Raw genomic sequence first — 15,537 nt, 5'->3', positions numbered from 1 at the left:
AACAATTTCTGAATGAGTGCGTTTCGATCCATCTCATTCAACCCTAGACTACTCATAAATTATGAGCCAGCTACTAGCCATTTGACACCTAGCCTTATTCACACTAGCAATAAAATTCAAGTTTTTTTCCAGATTAAAATTCAGTGTTCGTTTGCCATTAAGAGAATACCAAAAATTCTGGGTCTGCAAATCAATTCACTAGACTTAAACAACCCTCTATTCGTCATCACAACACTCAAATCAACATCAACTTATCAATCAAAAATAGCTCAACCTAAGGGATTATGTTATATGCATGCATATGCAACTATATGAACTCACATAAAAACACGAACAAAAATACAAACAAATATGACCTAAATGACCAATCATGCAAAAATATGAATGAAATACAACTATACATGCAACATGAATCTATATGGACACTACATACAACTACTCATCCTTACATTATCACCCCAAACTTTAAAATTTTCAATGTCCTCATTGAAGGTAATAATAAGGATTTCAGGCTTACCTAGTTAGCGGGAGGATCACCCTCTTCGGGTGGAGGATCAGGTGGACAATCAACCTCAACATCAGTGTCTCGGAAAATAGTACCGAGATCGTGTGTCAAATCTTCAGCAAAACGTCGGTGGATGTCATGCATGGCCTCAATATTCCGAATCAACCTTCTATACTGCGCATAACCAAGACCACACCTATCAACTGTCTGTGGTGCACGAGAGGGACCCTCTGTAAGCATTAGAGGAACCGACCAATCACCCTTTAGATTATCATAGATGTATTTCAACCCCTTGTTAGGGGGTGCACCTAAGAATGCATAACTCAAGTGATCTAGCAGTGGGTTGAGCTCAAGTGTGGGAGCTTCTTTAATCGATAGTTCGAGACGCTCCTGAGAAATTTTCAGCTCTGCTAACCTAAGAGAATCGAATGGCATATCCAACTTCCTCTTCCACGGAGGTACATTCAAAACCTGCAGTTGCTCTGCTCCTTCATCTTCAAGAACTGATTCCCCTATTAAGGCTCTTTGTAAGGTATCTGACTTTGGCAATTGCTCAAGCTCCGAATTCATGACATAGTTGACCCACTCTACTTTGAAGCACTCCTCTTTAGCTGCGGGTAACTTTATTGTTTTGAACACATTAAAAGCGACCTTCTGATCTTGAACCTTCATCGTAAGCTCTCATTTTTGCACATAAATCATAGGTCGGCCTGTAGCCAAGAATAGTCTTCCCAAGATTATGGGAATCTTTTTATCTTCCTCAAAGTCTAGAATGATAAAATTAGCAGGGAAGATGAGCTTATCCACCTTAAACAAGATATCATCCACTACTCCTCGCGGATAAGTGATGGAACGATCAGCCAACTGCAAAGACATGTTCATAGGTTTTGGATCAGGTAGTCCTAGTTTCTTGAAAACTGACAAGGGCATCAGATTGATGCTAGCTCCCAAGTCACACAAACAATTGTCGAATGACATATTGCCAATGGTGCAAGGTATCGTGAAGCTTCCTGGATCTTTAAGCTTAAGAGGTAGTTTCTGTTACAGCATAGTATTGCCCTCTTCCGTTAGAGCAACGGTTTCCAACTCCTCAAACTTTAGCTTCCGAGATATAATACCATTCATGAACTTATCATAGCTCGACATCTTTTCTAGAGCTTCAACAAAAGATATGTTGATATGCAGCTTCTTGAAAACTTCCAAAAACTTGGCAAATTGCTTGTCGAACTTATGCTTTTGAAGCCTTTTAGGATATGGCAGAGGTTGGTAGACCTTTTTATCCCCTGTATTTCCCTCAGGATGATTGCTTTTAATAGATTTCTTCTTCAGTTCTACCTCAGCATCCTTTTGCACCACTTTTTCAGCTACTATCTCATTTTCTGGATTTAGAAAAGATGCAGATGCACTTGCATTCTGGAAATAATTTTTAGACTTTTCGTCTTGCTGAATTTGGGGGCTTGTGACCTTTCCAGACCTCAAGGTGATGGCGTTCATCTATTCGTTAACTTTCCTCTTTTCTGGATTGGCTTCTGTATCACTAGGAAGCGTTCCTGATGGTCAATTCAATAAGGTGTTAGCAATTTGCCCTATTTAGTTCTCCAGAGTCTTGATAGAAACAGCCTGGCTTTGGCATATAAAAGCCTGGTATTTACACATAAGCCGCAACTCCTCCAATTCAGATTTTTCATTCGAAGATAGACCTGCACATCCATCAGTTTATTGTTGAAGTTGGAGTTGTGTTCTTGGTGCATACTGTGATTGTTGAAAACCAGGAGGATTGAATTACATTGCTGCAAACTGTTGATAACGTTGTTGCATCGTACTCTGATTTTTGCTCCAGCTGAAGTTAGGATGATTCCAGTTGTCCGGATGATAAGTGGCTGGAACTGGTTGCTGCGATCTCTGAAAGTTGCTCACAAACTGAGTTGATTCACTAGATATAATGCATTGCTCCGTAGCATATGAACCGGCACACAGCTCACAAACACTGGTTATCTGATTAACACCATAGTTAGCCAAAGAATCGATCTTCATAGACAACGCCTTTAGTTGAGCAGTGATAGCCGTAGCTGTATCCACTTCCAGAACTCCTGCTACCTTGCCCTGTCACAATCTGTGGGTTGGATACAGATATTCATTAGCAGCCATCAGTTTAATTAGATAATAAGCTTCCTCATAGCTCTTTGTCCATAATGTTCCACCTGATGCTGCATCAAGCATGAGTCTAGACTGTGCTCCCAACCCATTATAAAAACAACTGATGATCATCCAATCAGGCATGCCATGATAAGGACACTTCCTAAACATCTCCTTGTAGCGCTCTCAAGCTTCACATAGAGTTTCTCCTGATTGCTACGCAAATTGAGTAAGAGCATTTCTGAGTGCAGTTGTCTTTGCCATAGGGAAGAATTTAGTAAGAAACTTCTGAGCAAGATCCTCCCAAGTAGTGATAGAACCAGCTGGTAGAGAGTGTAACCAGCTCTTAGCCTTGTCCCTCAGAAAGAATGGGAAAAGCCTCAGCTTTATAGCATCTTCAGAAACATTGTTGAACTTGAAAGTGTCGCAGATCTCGATGAAATCTCTTATATGCATGTTGGGATCTTCTGTTGGAGCACCCCCAAACTGGACTGAATTTTGTACCATCTGAATTATTCCAGACTTGATCTCAAAGGTATTAGCTGCAATAGTTGGCCTGACAATGCTAGATTAAATGTCATTGATCTTTGGTTGAGAATAATCCATCAACACTTTCGTTGCTGTTGGTTCTCCCATTACAATAAAAACTAGAGTACCTGAAACACACACAAGTAAAATGTGAAAGTAAAAGAATCCGAGTCAGTGAACTTTAACGAGCACTAATGTCAAGCACATAAACTAAAAATTAACACCGATTCCCCGGCAACGGCGCCAAAAACTTGTTAGGGCGAAAATACGCGCTATAAATACACGCAAGTATACGCGTTCGCAAGTAGTATAAGATATAAATCAGATTTGTTCCCATAGAGACCCTTTTTAGTTAACTTAAGATTATACACCTATGCAACAATGGTATGGCTATCGTTCAATGCTAAGATAATAACAAGTTGAGATGATTATAACTAAGATTAAACTAACATGCAATTAACTAAAAATAAAATTGATTGAATTAACTATATGAGACAAACATGGGATTTTAACTTCATTACTACTTCATTCAAAATCATTGTTCTTAACCTTAGCATGTGATGGTGATGAAGACTAATCAGATAACACGAAACTAGTAAACGCCAACTTTCGTTGTACGAATACCCTACTATCAGACATCCACAAAAGTGATGGAAGCTGAATAGAAACCAATTATGTTGAGACCCTATATGTCTATAGAATTTGACAACATAAAGGTTTAATGAACAAGTTATCTATCGTGATTACATAGGGCAAGTAAGATGGTTAAAATTACATACGAATCATGCATAATAAATACATGAACCTATGCTAGCATGGCAAGTTCTAAACCTCTATATTCACTGTCGCTTCAATATAGATTAACACGCTATCTTATATGTTAGCTACGCACATAAGACGAATAAGCACAACCAATACTAGGATATCAATCAATCACCACACACCAAGATATTGGAACAAATTAACTATAGAAATCCATAATTAAATCCGTTGTAACCCCACGATAAAGATTAGTTCATAATTGAACTCATCGTCACCATGGGTTCCAATGAAAACATGATATAAAAAATATAAAAGTACTAGGGTTCAAAGACAAGTCGAAAACAAGCATCCAAGTATCAACTATACTAAAGAAAACAAAAGTCTTCTTCTTTATAGCCTTCTTGTGCTCTCTAGGTCTTCTTATTGCTCTCCCCTCGCTCCTTGTCGTTAAAAATGTCTTTTTATCACTATATATAAGCCCCTAGTGGACCTGGACTCTCAAAATTATCAAATTCTACTAAAACCAGGATTCTGGAGCAAAAAGGGCGGGGCGGCCGTGCTCAAATCAGCGCGGGCGCACTGGTTTTTTGGCAGAAAGGCAGGGCGACCGCTCTGGTTTTGGGGGCGGTCGCGCCTGACTTCTGGACTTTTCTGCAGTTTCTTCTTTTGGTCGTATCTTGAGTTCTGCTCGTCAGAATTAGGCGGTTCAACTGCCCACGCGAAGCTAAATGGATTATATTAAACTTAATAATGGCCTAGGCTTCCAATTTTTAGATCTTTTCAGCATATTTCCTTGAAAATCTCCTTTCCTCATTTAATTGATGCCTGAAATGCAATAACACAAAAATATATTAAAAATACCAACTACTTGAGTTCAAAACACCAACTTAAGCTTGTAATGAAGCGTTCCAAGTAGATATAAAATCCACTTATTAGTGAACAATATACTGTCACAACTACAGTACCTATTGTGAGTTCAACAATGATTCCAATCATAGGCTTACCTACCTTCGCTCTACCCTCCATTTCAAATAAATCAGACATCCCTTCAACATCAAACCCTTCTCAATTACCCTCACACCTTATCTCTCAGTGGCTGCAGGATGCTAAGGCTCAACCAATAACAATGAATGACTTTTTGGTGGATCAACTTTCTGGCCTTGCCCATATTATCCAACAACTTCTCACAACTGACATGTCCAATCAAGACTATCAGGCAATCTTGCTGTCATACAAAGAAGATGTTGAAAAGCAGTAGCAGAAAATTGTAAATGAAGCTGAGCATGATGGGAATGTAGATGCTTGGTTAGAAAAGGACTTCAGCTTGAGCATGGATGAGGTCTTGGCAAGATTTAGGGAAGAATATGTCACTATCGTGGGAAGCAATGCCAAGGCTCTCAGTCCATAAGAATTCTATGATGCTGTGAAAGAAGTCTACAAAGCTCAACTCAAAGCTTTTCATCTCATAAGTAAATCACTACAACAGACTCCAGGATAAGGAGATTGGTAAAAGAAAAACTGGATGACCTTGTTCCAACTCAGGTGGAAATAAAGAATAAATTCCAGAAATTTTTTGATCAAATGGCCAGGTTTGGTATGTCCACTATGGAGCAAAGCATTAAGAACCTAAAGCAATCATTTGTGGCCCTATATGAAGTTTTCCAAAATCACATCACTAGTAACAATGACACTAGGGTCAAATTGGATCAACTGCATCAAGCTAGGTATGAATCTTCAGCTCTTTTAATGGAGGGCATCAGGAAATCTGTTCAAACTACATTTGTTGCTTCTGTCTCCTCAAGCTCCCAACCTTCCATGTCAACATCCACTAATCTCCAAATTTAGTCTCTTCAACAACAAGTCTCCACTCTGCAAGCTTCAAATAATTCTCTTACAACAAAAGTCTCTCAACTCACAGCTCTGGTACAAAGTCAACAGGCTGACATCAAGACCTTGGTAGACTCTCATAAGCAGCTTCAAATGCAAAACTCGGTATCATTAGGAGCTATCATGGGTGCTCTAAATATTTCTTTGCCTACATTTCCTGAAGCTATGAGGCCTTAAATTTCTACACCTCTCATCATGCCTGTTACCAAGACTAAGGGGGATATAGAGGCTAGGATGCTAAAATCATTTGTCCAAACTCAAAGAGCTAAAGCTAAGGAAATTGAAGTTGATGTTAGGATAGAGAGGCTAATAAAAGCAGCTAAGGGACCTAGTCTAAGCAAATAATTTGATGAACTGCTAAGGGCTCTCAGGGCTTCTCTATCCAATAACTTCTTCACCTACAAGGAAGCCTTGGAAAAGACTATCAATTTCATAAGGGTGATCATGGTGGTGACTAAGGATGGTTTTCAAGAGAGAATAATTGTTGTCAACATAAATGACTCTGATGTGCATAGATGCATGCAGATGTCCTTCAACTATCTCATAACAAGAAGGGCATTTGAATTGAACATCCTAATCAACAAGGTTAACATGGTGATTTAAGAAGACACTCACTTGCTTACTGAATTGAAAAAGGCTCAAGAAGCTGCTTTTCCAAAAGCATATCTCCAACCAAGCAAGGGAGTGGCATACATCTGTCCATTCACCAAAAATTACAAACACTTTCAAATTTCAAAGCAATGTGTCATGGAAAACAAGAAGCTGATAATGACTCCGGAAACAGATTTGAAGACAAAGCAGAACAAGACTGTTGAAGATGAAGAAATGATCAAGATACTGGAAAGATACTTGAGAGATGCTGAAACCAAGTTGCCTATAACTCAAGTCAACACTAAGGATGATTTGGATGATGATGAGCAGAAGAAAGATGATTAAAAACCTTTTTGCTCAAATCCAAGTCAATCCTCTAAGGCAACTGGCAGCAAGGTGTATGAGAAGAAGAAGAAGAAGAAGAAGAAGAAGAAGAAGAAGAAGAAGAAGAAGAAGAAGAAGAAGAAGAAGAAGAAGAGCAAAGATAACAAGAGGAATGTTGGAAAAGAGTAGAAAAGGTGGAGAAGGCGATTCAAAGAAAAGAAATGTCCAAAAACTTCAAGTCAAGATTCTACCTACTCAAACCTTTAAGCCTGCAAGCTCAAACACTCAACCGCCTTTAACCTCTAAGCCTAAAATTTTGTACAAACAAACTGCAAACACCTTACTCAAAATACCAATCACTTCTAGCCAAACCACCTTAAAGAAAATCTCAAATCTACCTTCATTTAAGCCACCAATCAAGACTCATTTCAAGACTGTTGGGAGAAAACCAAAAAAGCTGCAAGTTGGTGAGGGGATTATCTGGAATTGCTTTAACCAGACTGATTTTCTACCTTTAAACTAGTGCATCACAGATGATGACTACTTTCAACAATTATCTGAAGAAATGTTCAGAGTTTGGGTTGTATCGTTGAGAGAAGTCAGAATCTATTATCAGGATGGCTCCTTCACTCTACTTAGCAGGGAATTAATAGATGTACTTTCAACCATAGAATTTAAGAGGATGATTAGCTTAATGAAGGACAAGAACACAAGTACAATGGCATGGAAGGATGTGATGTGTGTATGGCTAAGAGAAAGGGATGAAAGAAATACAAAAGAAATGGATGAAAAGGAAGAAAGGGATAGAAAGTATGCAAAGGAAATTGCTATATTTAAATAAAGATCAAATGAGCTCAAAGCAAAGGGGATGATTAGAATTTCAAAGGATGGACACTTTCTAAACATAAAGATTGGAAGTTACTCAAGATTCAGAGTCATTACCTCAATGGTTACAAACTATATGATTGGCTCAGACTGGTAGAAGATTTGAGTGGGACACAAATTATTGAAGAACTAAATGTGCTTATAAATCTCAAGGACCTCATTAGGAAAGAACCAGACTATGAAAATATCACCTAGTTTTTGTACTATTGAACTAATGTAATTTCTCAATGTATAAATGTTGAAATTTGTCAAATCCATCAATTTTTTATGTATTTGATTTTAGCTTGGGGTTAGTCTTGTTATCAGGCATGAATTTGTGATAAGCAATCTTCTCACAAATTTGGGGAGATTGTTGTGCAAGACATGCCTATATAATAACAAGACCAAGTCAAATTGATAGCTCTAAGATTTAGTCGTTTGATAATCAACTTTGTAGTTTGTATTGTATTACTTGAGTGTGTAAAATGGTTAGAAGATTAGACTGGAGTATTTTTCTGTAAACAGTTCAAGCCTAAGTAATAAACTCTGGAAGAAGATCAAGTTGGATCATGCCTCAGAGAAATGATACAGAAGCTTGGATTTGAATAAATCTGTTTTAATGAAAAAATGTTCTAAGTCAAGATATCGACAAGTCACAGATCAAGCAATATAGAGAAGTCATTCGAGAACTCCAGAATGACTTATCGAGAAGTCCAAAATGGCTTATAGAGAAGTCTTAGAGATATCTACAAGTAAAATGAAGATATGAAGATTAGAGATATCGACAAGTCATTTAGCATGCATATATCAAGAGACTTCGACAAGTCAAATATACCTATAGAGAACTCATAGATCTCGATAAGTCATTATACTTATCGAGATGTAACTTCTCTATAGAACAAACTGGAGATCTCGATATGCCTCTCAAATACAGAATGCAAACAAATGAAGATTCAAGATTATCAGTCAACAAACGATCTATCAACTAGATTGAAAAGTCTACAAAGTAGCTTAGGAGAATACAAGATCAAGGGCCAAGATTAACTAGACAAAGGATGGTCACAGACCTGCAAGATTCTGCACATATTTGCTAAGCTAGAAATGGAAATAGAAAAGGGGTGCTTTAGAAAAGAGTTTAGTACATTTTAGTGCAAGTTTTGGAAACCCGCTGCTAGTGTATAAAAGTTTAGTTGTATCAAATAATTTTAAATTTTCTTGTATTCTCTTAAGGAAGAAGTTGAGTTCTTATATTTTTAAGAACACAGAATTTGTGCTGAGATAAACTTAATTAATACATATTAAGTGAGTTTTAAAATATTGTGTTTGTTGTGCTTGTTGTTTCAATTCTGCCAACATAATATCTTTACAAATTAAACTGCTTTGTTCACACTTCATTATCCATACTTCAAAAAGGCAAAAAATTAAAGAAGACACATTCACCCTCCATCTTTGTTGTACTCAATAGCTAACAAAAATTTTATAGAAAAATATTGAAACAATCTCATTAAAAAACACATAAGAGAATTTTATATTAAACACTTCATAGTTTTCTCAAATGAACATCTAAATGAAAGTGAGTGATTTAATAAATATTAGAAAGATTGGATTTATTTTTTTATGAACAAATATTTCATTAGCAAATATTTGAAAAATCAAATAGTTGCTAAATATTTTAAGCAATTTAAATTGTAATCAAAATTATTTACATCGAGATATTCGAAATTATAGTTATACTTGATGCATATTATTCTAGATATATTGAAAATTATGAATTATTTATCAAATAGTTCTTTTAAGTATCGTATAATGTTATAATGTGATCTTAAATGAAACCATTATTTTTTCACAGGTAAGACAATTCCTAAACACTCATACTAAATTCACTCAACAAACAAACATCTATTAAGTTCAAAAAGAAGTCTTTAAATATTAATTAAAATAATGAATATATATATGAGTAAAGTTTTATGAAGCCCGCTTTCTCGACTTCACATGTTCTGCCACTAATATATTATATAAAACTTTACAAAATATATTAGTTTTCGAATCTTGTTTTACAGATATCATTATTTTAATAATATTCTTGCAAATGCCATATATCTTAGAAGTAAAATATTACAAAATATATTGTTCTACAAAATGCTTAGTTTGCTGAACATTCATCTTTCACATTGCAGAACATAAAATATTTTACAATATTCTATTCATAAAATATATGGAATTTGCAAGAATTTTATTAAAATAGTGATATTTGTAAAATATGCTTAACAAAATATTATGTTTTGCAAGGTTTTATTTGTAGAACAAATTAGACTCCAGAATCCAATGAAATGAGGACTCCATATAATTTACATATATATATATAGGAAACCATTATTTAAAAAATATTAAATATAGAATTTATTTCATTTTTCATCATATAGTTACAAATTTTAATTATCAAGCTGAAACTTTGCAGAACATACACATTCTACTTATTAAACTTTAATGATCTTCAATAATTTTAATGAATTAGTGATACTAGTAAAACATACTTCACAAAATAATATATTTTATAGTATTTTGGTTGTAAAACATATGTGGTCTCCAAGGTCTCCGATGAAAAAGTGGTATCCATAGAACTTTCCTCATATATATATATATATATATATATATATATATCTTTAATTTATGGAAAACCATCTTATATGGATGGAGAACCGTGGAGAACTATTGATTCTATTATAGAATCTCATCACAAAGTGTAATTTTATTTTAAAAAATATATAACTTGATGCTAATCTAAAATAATAATTATATTTGAATATAATAAAAAATTTAACATTGAGAATTTTAAAAAAAAGTGTGATTTTACTACAATTCTACTATAGAACCAAGTTAAACTTTTTCATTAAATTTCAATAATTTTTTAAATAAAAAGTTTTGTAACTTCGATTTTTAACTTGGTAATCAAAAATTGTAACTATATATGATGAAAAATGAAATAAATTATATTCCATATTTTTAAAATAGTGGTTCTCCACAATTCTCTATATAAGATGGTTCTGCATAGAGTCCTACCCACATATATATATATATATACATATGTAGTGAACCCTTGATTCTATTGTATAATTTCATCGAATTCGTTGTTAATTTAGAATAAGAATTATATTTAAATATAATTAAGATTTTAACAATTGAAAACTGAAAAATAAAATTGATTTTAATTTTGATTCTACTTTAAAAAATATTTTGAATAAGGATGATTTTACTGCAATTCTATTACAGAACCACTTTAAACTATTTTATCAAATTTAAATGATTTTTTAAATAAAAAATTGTGCAACTTCGTTTTTAATTTATTAATTAAAATTTATAATTATATATGATAAAAAATGTAATAAATTATGTATTTTATAATTTTAAATGATGGTTCTCTAGGGATCGAGATAGTCAAGTTCTATGCAGTCCACCTCTTTATTGGATTGCTTTGAGTCCATCTATGTTCTGCAAATAAAATATTTTCTAAAATGTGTTATCTTGCAAAATATGTTTCACCAATATTATTACTTCAATAAAATCATTCAAATCTCATATATAGATATGTGTGTTCTGCAACATGAATATTTATGTTCTGCAAATTTAGCATGTTTTGTAGAATAATATATTTTGTAATGTTCTACTTGTAAAATGTATGCATTCAGCAAAGTTTTTAATAAAATAGTGATTTTGTAGAATATCATTTGAAAAATAATATGTTTTACAATAATTTAAACTATATATTACTTGCATAAACTCCAATAAAATAGTGAAATCCATGTACTCCAAGGACTGTAATGAAATAGTGGACTTGATAGAACATAACTCTCTATATATATTCAAATCTTTATTTGAGATCTTTAAATTAAATTTTTCAGTAGTTTTCACAATTCAAGGAAATATCATTATTTTTTCTTGCTTACTACATCAATTTATTATTTTAAGATGATATTTTTCAAAAATATTTGGAATAAGATTCAGCTTTAATTTTAGATATCAATAAAAGGATTTTACATAAAAAGGACATAAAAAGGGCGAGTGAATAAGAACGGTCGATTCAAACAAAATGTACTAGGTGTGTATGGCCATTTTCCATCTTTCTCATTGCTTGTATGTTCATTGCTTATATGTGTACAGCCATATCTCTTCTCTCTCAATTATCTCTCTCTTGTTGTTTCTCTGTCAAATTCTAATATGGCGAATTCATTATTACAGCTAGCTCGATTATTTTTGAGAAAATCTAACCACATCTTCATAATACTCTAATCAGAACACATTGTCAGTTTTCATCCAAAATATTCCAAACCTCAAGCCCTAGAAATTGCTTTTTTAGTTTACTTAAAAGTAAATGAGATTTTGAAAAATTATTGTCATATTCGTGTTGTGTTCTTGTTGTTTTATTTCTCATATATCCAAACCACTGCTTTCTTGTTGAAATTCCATCGGGTGATAAAGTTTTTCGATCAGTTTGTATTCATTTATATGTTCTTTGTATATGGTTACATCTAAACTCTCTGTCACCTTAGTATTCTATGTTCTTGTCATATAGTTAAATCTAAACTTCCTATCTACTTAGTATTCTATTACATAAATAATATGATTTATTTTTGCATGATTAATTATTACATGTACATGTGTATATTGTCTCTATAATTGAGATTATTCATTTTAGGACTACATATTTGATATTATAAGTATTCTTGACCGATAATGTCTGATTTTATATGACTTGCCTATACGTGATTATAGAACATGATTTAATCATTTTTATATGCATTAGTAATATTCTGTAATCATGATTAAATCCATGTTTTTTGGGTATCTTTAGTTGTTAATCCGGCTATACACACATATGGGGGCACTCAATTATATTGTTTATCATCAATATTGGCACAAGCGGCAGTCTTCTCTGAGACATAAAGTTGTTTTTATGTAAATCTATTTTCATTCTCTTGAAATTTATTAATAAATATTGGTTAGTTTAATTATTTAGTGATAATTTAGTAAAAACTTACTTGATTTTTATTAGACTAGGTTTAAAAGAAAAGTAGCATTTGGTGTTTTATAGCATAGTACTCCCTATGTTTCACTTATTTTTTTACAATTTTTTTTCTCATTCTTGACAAATATTTAGGTTACTATAAAATATAATCCTGTATCTTATTTTTGAAATTTTCTTCTTTTTTGTATATTCTATAACTTTTTCTGTTCCAAAATCGACACAGAAACTAGTTTTTTCTTCTTAATTGTTTTAAAAATGATACAAAATTTTGGGAGTGTGTAAAGTAGACTTTTTATAAAACATATTCTAAAAAACTCAACGCCTAAAATACGGCAAGTGATCATCCAAACTTATTAGAATAATATGTTTCCTTTTTTCCTGACTCCGTCTCTCCGGGTACACATTAAATCTTCCAAAACATATTTTCACACACAAGCAAGCCAAAAAATTAAAAACAAAAACTACCATTCGATTTCATCAGATCTATCCTTTATGGTTTAATCCGATCATCCTCCAACTCGGTCTAAGGTAAAAAGTCCAAATTAAATTGTACAAATTTAACCTGGACTTGGACTTAACTCGACTGATGTTGGTCGAGTTTATTGTCGATCTGATTGTTTGACCGGGCATATAAATAATTTAACCGGTATTTTTATATGAATGAATTTGACCTTGCCAAAAAATAGAGGGAATTGTCAAGCGAATAAAATTATCTGACACTCTTAAAATCTAACCAATTGCATTTAGCCTTTTGGAAATGACGGGATAATTTCCCCCTCTTCCTAATTGAATTTGCTGAAATGGACAGAATTTCACAAAATACAAAAAGCAATTAAAAATTCAATATACTATGGTATATTATATAAAAAAATATATTTATTGACTAGGGTAATATTCATCACATGTGCCGCAAATATTTCTGGTAACCAAAAAAATTACGTGATGAAAGAATTTTGATTTATTTTGGTATTTGATAATTTCGTAAAATTAAAGTATTTGTTTAATAAATTTCAAAAATTATGAAAACAATTACCAGATTCAAACGTCTATATCAATCATTAACTATATTTGTTTAAAAAAATTATTAAGATAATAATAAAAACTTTCTTAAATTATTACATATGTATAGTTAGCATGGTTAAATATACAGTTTACAGATTATGGATTTAAGGTTTAGGGTATGGATTCGGGTTAAAACTTATAATTTTTACGGATGTGATAAGATTGTCAAAAATAAATAGTTAAAAGAAAATGTAATATGCAAAATGTCATGAAATTTTAATCATTAGAACTTGATTTTTTTATATAAATTCAGTATAATAAACTTAACTCTAAATTTTACCCCACAATTTTATTAGTGATAATTCTTATAAATTCGTCCAAAATGATGATTCCAATTTTTATTAAAATAATGAGTAACTAAAATAAATTATAATTTTTATAATATTTTGTAAGAAAATGATAAAAATAAATTATATCATTTTTTGTCTTAAAATGTATACGAATTTAATTTCTCTAACATTAAATAGGTAGTTTCAACCGATATCCGTTGAATTTATATATCCATACAGTTGAATAAAACTGATTGACACTTCTAAATATAATCGAGGGAAGTTAAATTTAGTGACATGTTTAGCGTAAATTTGACTTAACATATCAAATTCAACATCTACTAACACTGATCCAACAGTTAATTACATATTTTATACAAACAAACAAACAAACCCAGTATATCCCGCTTAATACAGAGTCTGCGGAGGGTAAGATGTACGCATCCTTCCCCTCATTTCGAAAAATGAAGAGACTGTTTCCCGAAAGACCCCCGGCTTGTGTGTGCGTGGCAAAATACGTAAAAAGTAAAATAACAATTTAACATATACTCAATAATCAATCATAACTTGAAACATACATAAATCTTATAACTTAAATTGAAAAGAGTCAAAACAAACCTTAACACATGGTATTATTCACATCAGACTTACCTAATTATTTGTTACTTATTACTTGGTCGATCGCAGATTACAAATTTCAAATTTTGATATCGGGAATCCAAAGTCAACCAATATATGTGTATGGAATATGGATATTGAAAAGACCATGTTGCACGATTTAGCCCATTATATTCACATATGACATATCTTACTATTTTTTCTTTACTAACTTTTTGTAACTACCATCACATTATGTAACCACCGGAGAAAACCCTAATTTTTGTCTCTATCTTTTTGTTCAACTATGGCCACCATCAATGTCCAAACCCAATTGTGACCAATAATCTCATACCCAGTAACAATCTTCTAATCCCCACTTATCATATGCACATGCACTTCCCTTTGCTGTTTATCGGAATTCACCACAATGATTTCCACAATTCTATGCCCAGAGACCTCTCGCGCAAACCACTGCTTCGAAGATTGATAAGTGAACCATAACATTTATTAAAACGATCTTTTTGACATCGGTTGCCGCAATCACAGGCCGGTTGTTCTCCGAAGAGACATTGATTTTCTCATCTTAGTCACATACATGACACCCCCACCCCCAATATTAATAATAAAAAGTTTGAAACCCATTTTGGACTCAGAAAGCATATATTGTTAAACCGGCTTTATGGACCGCCGCGTACATGCTTACCTTCATTGACATACCATATTATCATTACTAATTTTTTAGTACAGTAAGAGGGGTTTATCTTGTCACCGGAGCGTAATTCGGATATAAACTGTAGTAAGTATAATTTGTACGCTAAAATTGAGTGAGGCAGGAAGTGTATCGATGTGCATCTACTTGCGGCCAGGAAGTATAAAACATTAATTATAAAATATAAAATCAAAATAATAAAAAATTTAAAACAATTTTTTTTGAAAACTCAAACCTACGCACAAAAACCTCCACCCCTCCTCCAACCAACAACCCT

The 15,537-nt window shown here is 32.9% G+C and overlaps 1 non-coding gene across 1 annotated transcript; it reads left to right on the top strand.

Moving 5' to 3' along the window:
• The first annotated feature begins 2,783 nt into the window (after window positions 1-2,783).
• LOC141709985 (small nucleolar RNA R71) lies at window positions 2,784-2,890 on the top strand. Its single transcript, XR_012570530.1, has one exon. It is a non-coding gene; the product is annotated as a small nucleolar RNA R71 (small nucleolar RNA).
• The last annotated feature ends 12,647 nt before the right edge of the window (window positions 2,891-15,537 follow it).

The sequence above is a fragment of the Apium graveolens genome, chromosome 2 (genome assembly GCF_009905375.1).
Source record: "Apium graveolens cultivar Ventura chromosome 2, ASM990537v1, whole genome shotgun sequence".
Lineage (NCBI taxonomy): Eukaryota > Viridiplantae > Streptophyta > Magnoliopsida > Apiales > Apiaceae > Apium > Apium graveolens.
The sequence above is the reverse complement of the archived record's forward strand: the minus strand, read 5'-3'. Positions and strand labels throughout refer to the sequence as shown.